The sequence below is a fragment of the Harpia harpyja genome, chromosome 2 (genome assembly GCF_026419915.1).
Source record: "Harpia harpyja isolate bHarHar1 chromosome 2, bHarHar1 primary haplotype, whole genome shotgun sequence".
In the NCBI taxonomy this organism is placed as follows: domain Eukaryota; kingdom Metazoa; phylum Chordata; class Aves; order Accipitriformes; family Accipitridae; genus Harpia; species Harpia harpyja.
The window spans coordinates 29,704,592-29,716,504 of record NC_068941.1 but is presented as its reverse complement, the minus strand read 5'-3'; the positions used below and the strand labels follow the sequence as shown (position 1 = coordinate 29,716,504).

The 11,913-nt window shown below is 42.4% G+C and overlaps 1 protein-coding gene across 2 annotated transcripts in view; it reads left to right on the top strand.

Moving 5' to 3' along the window:
- Positions 1-6,106: 6,106 nt before the first annotated feature.
- Positions 6,107-11,913, top strand: part of CSGALNACT1 (chondroitin sulfate N-acetylgalactosaminyltransferase 1) — a 46,936-nt gene continuing 41,129 nt past the window's right edge. Inside the window, exons 1-2 of one of the 2 annotated variants that reach the window (XM_052774279.1) lie at positions 6,107-6,512; positions 6,989-7,057. The gene's annotated coding sequence lies outside the window, so the exon portion shown is untranslated. Of the gene's footprint in view, positions 6,513-6,903; positions 7,058-11,913 lie in introns of both variants that reach the window. The other variant, XM_052774269.1, reaches the window with a different exon arrangement.

The window sequence follows — 11,913 nt, the reverse complement described above, 5'->3', positions numbered from 1 at the left end:
CCTCTCTTCTGCCGCTCTGTCGGTCCCGGGATGTGTCTTTTCTGTGGTGGCCGCTGGGCCGGAGCTAGTGAGGGACAAGGAGCCCGGAGTGGCAAGGGGGTGCAAGGACTTTGAGGCTGGGGAGGGCCTGTGGAGCAGGATGTTGGGGAGTTAGGAGGGCTCCTGTGGGCAGGGAGGGCTGCAGCAATTTCGTGTAGCCCAGGGCAGTAGTTTGGGCTACGGAAGCTTGTGACTGACCATAGGGGGTTTTGGGAGCAAAGGTGACAGGGGCCTGCTCTTCAGCCTTTGGCAGCTAGCATGGTAGCTGGTAGGAGACTTGCCAAGCTGCCCTCAAGAAGCCTGTCTTTTGGCCCTGTAGGCAGCATCATGGGTATAATGGCGCTTAGAGGCAACCGAGTTAAAATTGCTGGTGTTGGTTGCAGTGGAGCACTGCCTTCCTAAAGTTGGCGTTGCTGCAACTCAAACCCCACTTTAAAAGTCCAAGGCCGTAGCACTACCGCCTGGGCTTGTGCTTCTCAAAGGTTGTTATAGACCAGTACCAAGGTCACCAACAGCAGATACCAAGGAAAAACTGGACCTTTCATCACAGAAATGCACCTAGGTTTCAACAACTTGGAACTGAGGTTTGCTTGTTATCATTAGTTTTCAGCATTAAGATGCTTGATTGCAAGCCTGTCTCTTTCTGTTACTTACCTGAAATGTAAATTTATTGGGTTTTTTCCTTGTCACTTCCTTTGCTTCTTTCAAGCATGCTGTTCCTTTCTGATGTAGCAACAGGCCTTACCAACTTTGCACTTGGGAGTTTCCACTGATCTAATCCGTAAATCTCCACGTCTAGGAGTTAGTGTAATAACCCAATTAGCAAATAGTTTTAACAGACTCTTAACCTCTGTTATAGGTAAGGGGCAAGGTCCCTGTTTTCTTGCTGAGGTGACTGCGGTATAGTTTTGCCTTGTTCTTTCTCAGTTACTGCACAAGGCCCACAGATGCCTCTCATTATCCTGGTGCAAGTGAAAATGCGTTATGGTGCTAGGCTGCCACAGATATTTAGCTGTAGAGTCCCTGTGAGGGCTGCGAACTTGGCTTCTCAGCAACTCTTCTCCGTACTATTGTCAATTCCTCCTATTCCAAAACTACCAGCAGTGCTATGTGAGGAACTTCCCGTGCTCTTTTGGTGGGAATCTTACTTTGATTTCACTCTGTGGCTGCAACGTTGGGCTGTGCTTGCAGGGAGAGATGCTGTGTGAAAATTGGCGGACTTAGCAAGAGGTGTGCTTGCAAAGGCTCTGCCCTCTGAGGGAAGGGGCTGAGTTTAGACTAACTTTGAACTGTCATTATTCCATGTCCTGTTTTGATTTCCTGCTGCTGTACTAACAATCCTAATTGGGGATCCATGACAAATGATGGCAGTAACAACTATTGCACAAGTGCCTCACTGAAAGCGGTTGACCCTATCTATCAATAGCCAGCAGTGCATGCTGGCTGCAACACAATCCTGTTCATTGCCCCCTTTCTCAGGGCTCTGACCATAACACTGGTCAGTTGCAATTTGAAGGAGCACAAAGTATGTGATTAATTTGCCATTCAGAGAGGTGACAAAGCCACAGCAGAAAGTCAGCTGTCCCTTGTAAAACAGGTGTCTCCCCTTCTTCCTCTCCTGCCCCTGCTATCAAATCTACAAACTGCTATAGGATGGCCCAGGTCTTTAGAAATGACTTCACAGTCCTGCAATCCCCTGCAAATGCAGCAATGTTAATCACTGGCTGGTGTGTAGGTCTACCCAGAGCTCTTCCCTGTGTACTTGTGCAGATGCACGCATCCAGATTTGAGTTAAAAAAAACAAATAAATTTTTAGAGTTTTGCATTGTGGGGCTGAATATGTTAACAAGGTTGTGTATTCTGTCTCTTCAGAAACTGCCCAGCAAGGACTGATGGGCTGGTTGTCACTCTCATTATGCTGCTTGTGAGGCCAGGATCAGGATGCTACAAGAGTGAAATGGATGGCAGTGGGTTATCAGAAGTTGCTTTTGAAGAGGAATGGATGTGTGAGGAGTCCCTGCAAAATTTCTGGTGCAGAATCACCCCTAAGACCAGCTAGGCAGAGAGATGGCAGGTTTTGAACCAGTTTCACAAGGTGTCCTGAAAGCAAGATGTAGCTGTATTTAAGCCACTAGGCAAAGGGGAATACCGCCAGTGAATTAGGAACACCCCTTTTTTTTTCTTTCTTTTCTTGGGGTGGTGACTCTGTTAGCTGGACACTTTGGGTGTTTTTGTTTCATTTAAAGCTGTGAATAATCTCTTTTCATATTAAGTACTCTGCTGCCTCTTGCAGAGATTTGCCAAATCCTTGCCTCTGCATTTATTCCTAAAGCTACACCTGTTTGCCAGTCTACTCAGCCCCTCCAGGCAAGGAGGAGATGAGAGTCCAAGTTTTTCATCGTGCAAACAGCATAACTTAACACCAGGCCAGAAGTCTGAAGGGGACATAGATGAAGGTAGGAGCCACCTGAGGAGTGTTCAGGCCTGGAAGAAGACTTAACGGAGGACTCTACATCAAGGGTGCCAGACTCCTGGATTTAGGCAGTGAAACTGTTTGCTCTGTGATAATCTCATAGATATGGGACAGGTAGCAGGATCAGAAGAATTGCAGGGGACTGGGGCAAGTGAGAGAGCAGGAAACACCGCTTATGTTTTATTTGTGGATGAGAGGAAGGGGAGGACTGTGGCTTTTGAGAATATGGGTACTGAGTCTCTATCAGGTGAGACAGGAGTAATATTTGAAGGTGCTGGGAACATAAACTAAAGGTTTTAGCTGAGCAGGTCAATGTGCTCTGTTTAGAGCTGTTACTGTACTAAACCTGAACCACTGTGTACTCATCTCCCAACTCAGGAGACAAACCTGTAGGTGGGGGTGGGGCTGGGCTAGTTACATCAGGGTCTGAAGCTTGCTCTCCACCTAAAGTGGCTTTCCCGAGTTCTTGCACAGATTGTGCTGTTTTGATTTCCACAGTGCAGGGCATCCTGAAGGTCTCAATGTTTTAGCCAGCCAACTAGAAGTGCACACAGCCTCCTTCCTGCAGGAATTCAGAACCCAGCTGAAATGCCTACATGAGACTTGTTTATCAGGAAGAGGCTTTGTAACTTTCTGTGGCAGGAAATAGGCAGCGTTGACCTCAAGGCAGTTTAGTCATCTGATGCTGTGAAGGTTGGTTTTATTCTGGGAAGGTTGTCCCGTTTTGAGGAAGGCTTCTGAGTAACAGAGATAATGCATGTGGTGGATTCAGGCAGTATAGTTGACACAGCATAGGGACAGAGACACATGATGCACGCAAGGGCAGTATTGCAGACCTTGGCTGTAGTGCACCAGATTGTGTCTGCATCACAGCTGAGGGGCTGCATTAGGGCGGCTGTGACTCGCCAATACAGAGAGTGTTTGGAGTGCATTAGGTTGGCACTGAACAGTGGCAGAGGGCTTTGAATGTCATTCTCCACCTTCTAAATTTCTGGATTGGTATAATCCTAGCAGATAGCATCCATTCTGTGTTGGCTTTCCTGACTTGGTCCCATAGGCTGTTATCACTTGAGCAGCACTGGTATATTAACAAGTGCTAGGGGCAGGTAAGTGGGGTTTGTGGTATGGGATAAAGCAGCAGTCTGTGATGTGGAGGTGCAAAGGTTAGGGTAACTGCTATGCTGCATGATGTGAGCCTGACTTGCTAGCCATTCCTTAGGCCTGGGGACCAGGAGTTGCTGTCCGGCATGGGTAACAATGCTCTCTTTTCTAAAGCTTTGCATAGATACTGAAAAGATCTGAAAAGGATCAGTCACCTCAGTATCTTATGAGTGAGGCCCTGGAGAAGAGAGTCTATGTTGACCTAGCAGTGTGGTCTACACAAAAACTAGTGATCATGCAGAAGGTTTTGTTGGTTTGTGGATTTTTATAGCAATTCTGTGTCCTTAGGCTTTGTGCAGAGCAATTTCTACAGCTGAGTTGTCTGGGCTGCCAGCCACTGAGAATTTGAGGTTGAGACCAAGTGTCTTATTTGTCCCTTGGAGTTGAAGGACAGTAGGTTGGACATCTGGGTGACAGACCAGAAGGAAAAACAAAAGGAGGTTGAGAATCCAAGAGTGGAACAGCATGGGACGTGTGAGATCCAACACAGCCCTCTCCATAGAATGGTATCTGTTAATGACCTCATAGGTGGCAATGTCAGTAGAAATGCACACGTTTCAGCAGATCTGGTAGCTTCTCATGAAATGACAGAATGGAGATCTTTGACTCTGGATTTGTCTATAGTCTTCACAGTTGAATGCAAATTCTGTGTTCAAAACACTAGAGTTGGCCACAATCCACTTCATTTCTGTAATAGCCTAAGGCAGCTTTTAATAATTGACCTCATTTTCACAGAATCACAAAATAATTTAGGTTGAAAGGGACCTCAGGAGATCATCTGGTCCAGCCACCTGCTCAAAGTGCAAATAACTGTTCTTCTATGGTCCTAAGATAAAACCAAAAATCCATTTCAAGCAAAGAGCAAAAGTGTCAAGTTTCCTTCAGCCTGCAGTTTGACAGTGATGAGCTGTGGGGAGTCAGCATTTATAGGGGGAAACATTTAGGTAGTCTTATGAGCACGTGTTATTATTATGAGATGTGTTAAAATACTTGCCTAACTTTTAGGTCTGGGAAACTGAACCAGGTTGTAATTATCTTCCACGCAGCAGGGACAGAATTATTAATCACCATACTCTCATATGGCCAAAGCTATGCTCATATGACGCCAGTGACACTACAGCTGGAGCTTTGAACACAGTGAGTTGTCCAGTGTGGTGAGAGCATAATAGAGCAGCACACTGCTTGGTGCACAAATAGGACCTTGCATTCAGTTTATGGGGCTAAAAGCTTAGAAAATGCCGTATTTCACTTGTAAATTGGGTGTACTTTATCCAGAAACTTATTCTGCCATTTATAAAAAGACTTTTTAGGAGATAAATTCATTTTCACCTGGAAGGATTTGAAGAGAAGCAGTAAAAGAAATAATTTTTCCCTGTAAAAGTTTTCTTAGTAGAGAAAGAACATGGATAGGGAGAATTTATCTCCTGGATGTACCTCCTTTCCTCCTGCTGCCTTCCCACGTATTCAAGCTCATCATGTCCCTGTGGCAACTCTGAAAGATGTAGAAATAGAAAAGAAATTCTAAATTAACCAGCTGCATATGTTTCTCCCTGCTTTTAATCCTGCAGTCACGTCGAAAAGTGCATTCCACAGTTTATACTTCCCCTTTTTCATTCCTGTCTCTTACCAATTCCATTCTTCCTTGCAGGTTCTTTCTGTGCACATCTTGCAGGTGTGCATTGCCTTGCCACTCAGAGTGGCACTCATCTCAAAAAATATTGGCATCTGCAGCCTTCTTTTGAGAAAGCCATAGTGGGCTCCCTTTGTAGGCAGTGAAGCCCAGAAGGCATTCAGCTGACCAGATATGGATTGGAGTGGGTTGAACTGTGCTCTGAATGCCTTTGCTTAGGTCTCAGCTTGTAAAAAGGATGCAGGGTGGTCTCCTCAGCTGCAGAGATCTGTGTAGTAATTCCCTGTATGTGGTGATGAATGTGGCTTTATTCACATTTAATCAGGTTGCTCCGTTTCCTTGCTCTATTCACAGTAAGTACACTGCTTCAGCCTCTGAAGATGTCTTCAGTCATATAGTGGTCATTCCTGGGAGGGACAGTTAACTCATCCTTCGTAGCTACAGTCTCTGGTGGCTATCCAAGCTCTCTGCACTAAACACAAAGCTAGTCAGCAGCATGTGACTACTGATTTCCTTTAATCACTGAGTGCTGCTTGGACTACAACATCCCGATGGAATTGCATTAGAGGTTTCCTCTGTAAGTACGGTGCCTTTCAAAATTGCTTTCCAACAGCATGCTGAATGGTGTAAGCAGAGAGCGGAGTTTTAGCAGGCAGTCAGTCATCAATAGCATCCTGCTCTTAAGCTGAGGTAATGATCATTAGTTTGAATATGCCTGCATTTTCCCCAAGAGCATGCAGTTCTGATATGTGAATGCAGATATGTATATGTATGTAATTAGCCTCATCATGTGCAGCAAAACCAGTTGAACAGCATGTTTATAGAAACTGTCCTTAAGAGTGATTGCCTCTTGAAGGAGCATAGCTCATATAAGAGGAGTGGGACTGTCTCCAGCCAGCCCTGGGAGACGATGCTGAGAGCATATTGAAAAGCTGTCTTCAGCAAAAGCTTGCCAGTTTAACAACTCTGTTCACTGTTCCTATTGCACAGTGGGCTCTTTGACGCAACAGAAAGAGCTGCTTTTTTTTTTTTTTTTTTTTTTGCTTCCTCTTAAATCCGCCTGGCCAATTTAAAGCTTGTGGATATTTCTTCCCCCTCGGGGAAAGCTTATGTGAGGATTTTCTTTTTTAACAGTTCATTCTGTGAAACCATTTTTTTCTTGTTTGCTGTTAGAAAATGTTGGAGCTGAACACAAGGCTTTCATTGCAGGTCAGTGGATGAACTCTTGACCAAAGCATTTAACATTTGAGTGTAGCTTTAGCAAGCACTGTAGTTTGGGAGGAAAAAGCAAGTTAACAAGGTTGTATCATGTGAGCCCATGTGTGCCTACTACTGGAATAGGAATCTTTTCAGGTCTTCAGTGACTGAGTCCTGTGCAGATGAATTTACCATCTTTCTTTTGTAGACAAATATACCGAATTAATATTTTATTGAGAATTGAGGTGACATCACAGTTATGTCTATATTATTTAATTCCAGAATGTCTCTGCTTCCTCAAAATGCAATAAACCTTACTGTGAATTTCAAGTATAAAGTTTTTGCCTTTTTATTTTGCAAGGATTGTCTTTTTGAATTATAATTTTTTTTCACTTCTTTTCAGCACACTTTACTGGGAAGCATGTTACTCCTGGGCACATGCTGTCTGCAGGGAAGATAGTTATTTGCTATTTTGTATTTCTTCTTAGATTGCTATCAAGGGAGCTAAGAAAGGATGTAGACATATTGTTAATGTCTCTCTTCAAGCTGTATTTGAGGTAAGGCAATCTTATTTCCCTATCTCTGAAATTAGAATATGAAGTAGATGCAGTATTTCTTCCATGTGTAGTTACTAAGATTATCCTGTTGCTATTTGTTTTTTCTGGTTGATAAAATGTGAATATATTTGTCACAAAACTGTTCCTTGTCTGTGATGCTTAAAATCCTGTATTTTTATTTCAACAATATCTAGTAAATATCTACATGTTTCTATTAGCTCGTGTACCCTAGATGAATGACAGATCATTTTTGTAATTGCTTCGGTTTTCTCCTCTATTATTATCACATTAAGTGTGTGAGTGAGTGGATTTCTTACCCTGGGTAGGCAATTCTTATGCAAACTTTGTAAAACTGAGTTACAAATTGTTTCCACTGTGAATCACTTTCCTTGTAAGATGATGACTTTTATGGTAATGTTTAACTTGAGTAGAATTGTTTTCAAACATATACAGTGCATTTTTGGTATATGCTTTTTTTAACAGCACTCCAAAATGAAATAGAAAAATAATGATTCGTATCAGACTGTTTATTTCCTTCTCCACTTAATGCTGCCTGTTATGGGAAGTATATAGCTTTGAAAGGCTGAATCATTATTTATGAAGATCAGTACAGCTGAAAGGTGTCACTGCAACATTGGCCATATGCAACTGCATTGAAAATAGAATCCCTTGTATGGGATAACACTGTTGGTGAATTATGATTAGTGTCTGGGGAATTAGAAAATACTACTTCTTGTTTATGTTTCTTTTCAAGCAATTTAAGAATTTACCATTCGAGGGAGATTAATTTTTCTTTTACCCTTTTCTGTAGCAAGGTTACAGTTTCTATAATTCAAGATTTTGACACGTTTTCTATAATGTTATTCTTACTTAAATCAATCCGTCTGAATCTTTGTGACTTCTCTTATAAGGGGAAGCATGTTTTAAGGCAGACATGCTCTACTGCAGGTCCAGAAACATTTTTAATTTAGAAAAATGTTCTAAATCTATCTTGTTTGGCTCCTCACATCTCTGAAACTGTTTGCTGTTTGAATTCCAAATAGTGTTGGCTCCATTCAAGAGATCTGTCTTTTAGTGGTTTGTTGAGAAGCTTTTCACTTGGGATGGGGTAGGGAATGATACAGGGTAGAGTTACAAAGCTACAGTGAACTATTTTTAATCTTATAGAGCAAAAATATTTACTACTATAAGCATTTATAATACTCAAATGAATAAATTCATTCAAAGGTGGTTTTAAAACCCATTGAGGCTTAACTTTCTTTAATCAACATCACACCAAATCTTCTTATAATTTTCTGTCATCTTATTTTGGGGAGTTATAAATGCATATCCTGTCACAGGGCAAATACACAACTTATGTCTGCAACCTGTTTTCTACTGTCAAAAAAAAAAAAAGCAGCTTATTCCCTGCTGTTGAAGTTATCTCAAGTTGAATGTGCCTTAAAAACCTTAAAATTAAGCAATATAATAAACTAATGCGGTCTTTATATAACAGGTTTCCTGGACACTTTTCTCAACAAATTAGATACCATCTCTGATCCACCATCACTGCCAGAGGGTGTATTGGGCTGCATTCCTTCCCTTCTGATCTCTAGTTTGTGAGGTAGTCAGTCCTGCTTCTCAAAGGGAATCTCATGAGTAACACACCATGATGTGTTGACATTTCTACTGACATTACTTTGCCAGAAAGCATGAATGGCGAAGGAGAATAAATGATGTGGGTGCCTTGGTGTGCTCTTTGGAGTTGAAGCATATGCTGCAATATCTTACTAGATTCCAGCCTTCTTGCTTACCAATGGTTACTGGAACGTATTTATTTCTCCTGATGTTTGTGGTGCCAGCTTTCTACCTAGCCAATGTAGCAGAGCTTGTGGCTTGCTGTATTTCTCCTTGCATGCCCTGAACAGTGTCAGGTTAACTGGGTGCTTGTTTTATTACCCTAATGACCTGGCCTATGGATTGCTATGCCCTTAGTAAGGAAAGGCTAGGTGTTGTCTAGTTAGTCTAAATCATGCACAACTCAAGCCAAGTTAAGAGGAAATGCAGGAAGAACTTTTATTCGTAACAGTTAAAATAGGCAACACACTTAGAAACACTTAAGCAAGACATAGACAAAAAATAAAAGGCAAAAATGCTTTATCTATTTATACCTATCTTATATTAGAAAGGTTTTTACCCCATCCTACTGATTTGACCCTCTTCTGACAAGATTTTCTTGTTTGCACATAGCATACCTTTCAGGTCATATCTATTGGAAAAAGCCTGTTCATGAGCCTCCATCAGTTAGTTACCTCTCTGATGAGAGAAAGCTCCATCACACCATGTCTTTGGGAGCATACCTTAGGCCATTTTCTGATTCTTGAGGAGCCTCTCATTTCTTATTCAGTCTTTTCTACAAAATTTTTCAGATAGTGCAGTGTTAGTCTTTCGTCCCAAAACCTACTTTTTTTGTGTCTATCCAGACAAGGTGCCATCATTATTTTTAATTATTTCATTATTAGAGATTGAAAGATATCTTTATTAGCGTATGCGTTACCTTCTTATACTTGACTTGTTAGTCAAAAAGGGAGTAAATCTCTTCACCTCCCTTTGGGACTTAGTCTTCAGAAAAAATGTCTTCATGGAGAGCTGTATTCTCTACCAGTGAGTATATTAACATATTCAATGCTGTGCAGAGCTCTGACTGGCTTTTTCCTGACACTGAGACAGAGGGTTGGTTGTCCGAAGATAGCACAGAGCTGTGTGTTACTGTTTAAGGATGGGGCCACTGAAGCAGGTGACAAGATAGAAGACTTGGGAGGCATAAACTGAAGAGTTTAAGGACCAAGGGCTAGAGAGAAATGGATCTGTAGTGCACTTGGCAAATTGCTTTTCTTTTAACTCTTCAGGGTACAAGTATTTCACCCAGATTATCTCATCATGTGTGCATTTTAGACTGAGTGTGTGACTGCAGTCATGTGAGGGCCTCTCAGCACTGTTATAATATTACTAATAAGGAGTCATGTCTGAAGTCATGTCTTCGTCTGAAGAGAGGCCTTTGGCAGAATGCCGTGCTGCTGGAGGGCTTGAGTGAACCCCAGTGGTTTTGCTTATTCATGTAATTGAGTGGGACCCTTTCATTGTGACTTGATTGCATTTAGACTTGAGAATAAAGACTTGGATAAAAATACCACACACTGTATGTCCCCCAGAGCCTCCAGGGAGCTTGACCAGCTAAATGGCAGTTGTCAGCATCTGCTTTGGGAAATGCCATGAGCCTGTTGATCAAGCAGAAGGAACTTTATTCCTTGTGTTCTACCTCAGCTGCAGCAAAACATCAAAAGTTAGGGCTGGCCTTAATAGCAGGTTTCCACTTGTTTTGGTTCATTAACTAGTCATTTAGGCTACAGCTGTAGGTAGTAACTGCTCAGGGGTACAGAAAGCCTGTCTTGTTGTTTCACACCTTCATTAGGAAACACAGACACGGCAGGCTGGTCTTCCAGGCGCTGCGTTTGGAATTCTTGATTGTGATGTTCTTTGTATGGATGCCTGTTGTTAAGCTTCTAGTGACTGGAAGGCATCAGAGAAATCAATGATGAGGCTGTAGAGACTTTGCAGGTTGTTTTTTTTTTTCTTTTTTCACAGAAGTACTAATTTTGAGTCCATGCTTTAAAGGGTCAGCAGTGCAGCAACTTCTAACTACATTTAACTACATGGGCTGATAGAGAGGATTGCGGATTATTTACATCTCCTCTGTAGACTGTCAAAGGCAACCCAGACCACACAGCTTCTTGCCTTTACTAGAACCTATGGAAGAAATGTAATATTCAGTTCTGTAAAATTAGTACTTTTCCTTATACTGAAAGCAATAGTGGTGGGGTTTTTTTAAGGCACAAGCTTAGCTTCTCAGTTTTAGAATAGTTACAGTTCTGGTTTCCGTTTTCTGGTTCATCATCAACAGGTTTATGGTTTTTAGCCTAAATTGTAATATGCTAACTCTGTTCCATGCCACGCACCATTAAAGCCAATGGGAGTGTTCTTAAGAGTACATTAAGATTAAACGTTGTTGAGATCTTCATAGAATAATAGACTGGTTTGGGTTGAAAGGGACCTTAAAGATCATCTCATTCCAACACCCTGCCATGGGCAGGGTCACCAGGGATGGGGCATCCACAACCTCCCTGGGCAACCTGTTCCAGTGCCTCACCACCCTCGCAGTGAAGAACTTCTTCCTTACATCGAATCTAAATCTACCCTCTTTCAGTTTAAAGCCATTAGCCCTTGTCCTATCACTACATGCCCTTGTAAAAAGTCCCTCTCTGGCTTTCTTGTAGGCCCCCTTTAGGTAGGTACTGGAAGGCTGCCATAAGGTCTCCCCAGAGCCTTCTCTTCTGCAGGGTGCACAACGCTAACTCTCTCATCCTGCCTTCATAGGAGAGGTGTTCCATCCCTCTGATCATCTTCATGGCCCTCCTCTGGACTCACTCCAACAGGTCCATGTCCTTCTTATGTTGGGGCCCCCAGAGCTGAACACAGTACTCTGCAGCCGCAGTATTCTGCAGTACTCAGCAGTACTGCTGAATGCAGTTCTCGGTCTGCCTTAAACTCTATGAAGTTGCAGTTCTGCTGTCCCATTGAAGCCATATAGCCATTCTGCCAGTTTAATTGGTGGCCTGCTCCCAGCTTAAGAGAAGGGGCTTGCAAAGGTGGTATGAGCGTAGTAGGGACAACTGGATTGCATGAAGTAATGCAAGCATCTAAGTAAGTTCAATTTTGCTAGTGATGTCTGTGAGCTAGACTGGGCAAAATCTAGAAAAGATGATGGGGGGGAAACAATAGGAAAAACTTTGCAGGAAGTTTGCCTCTTCAATAGCAAA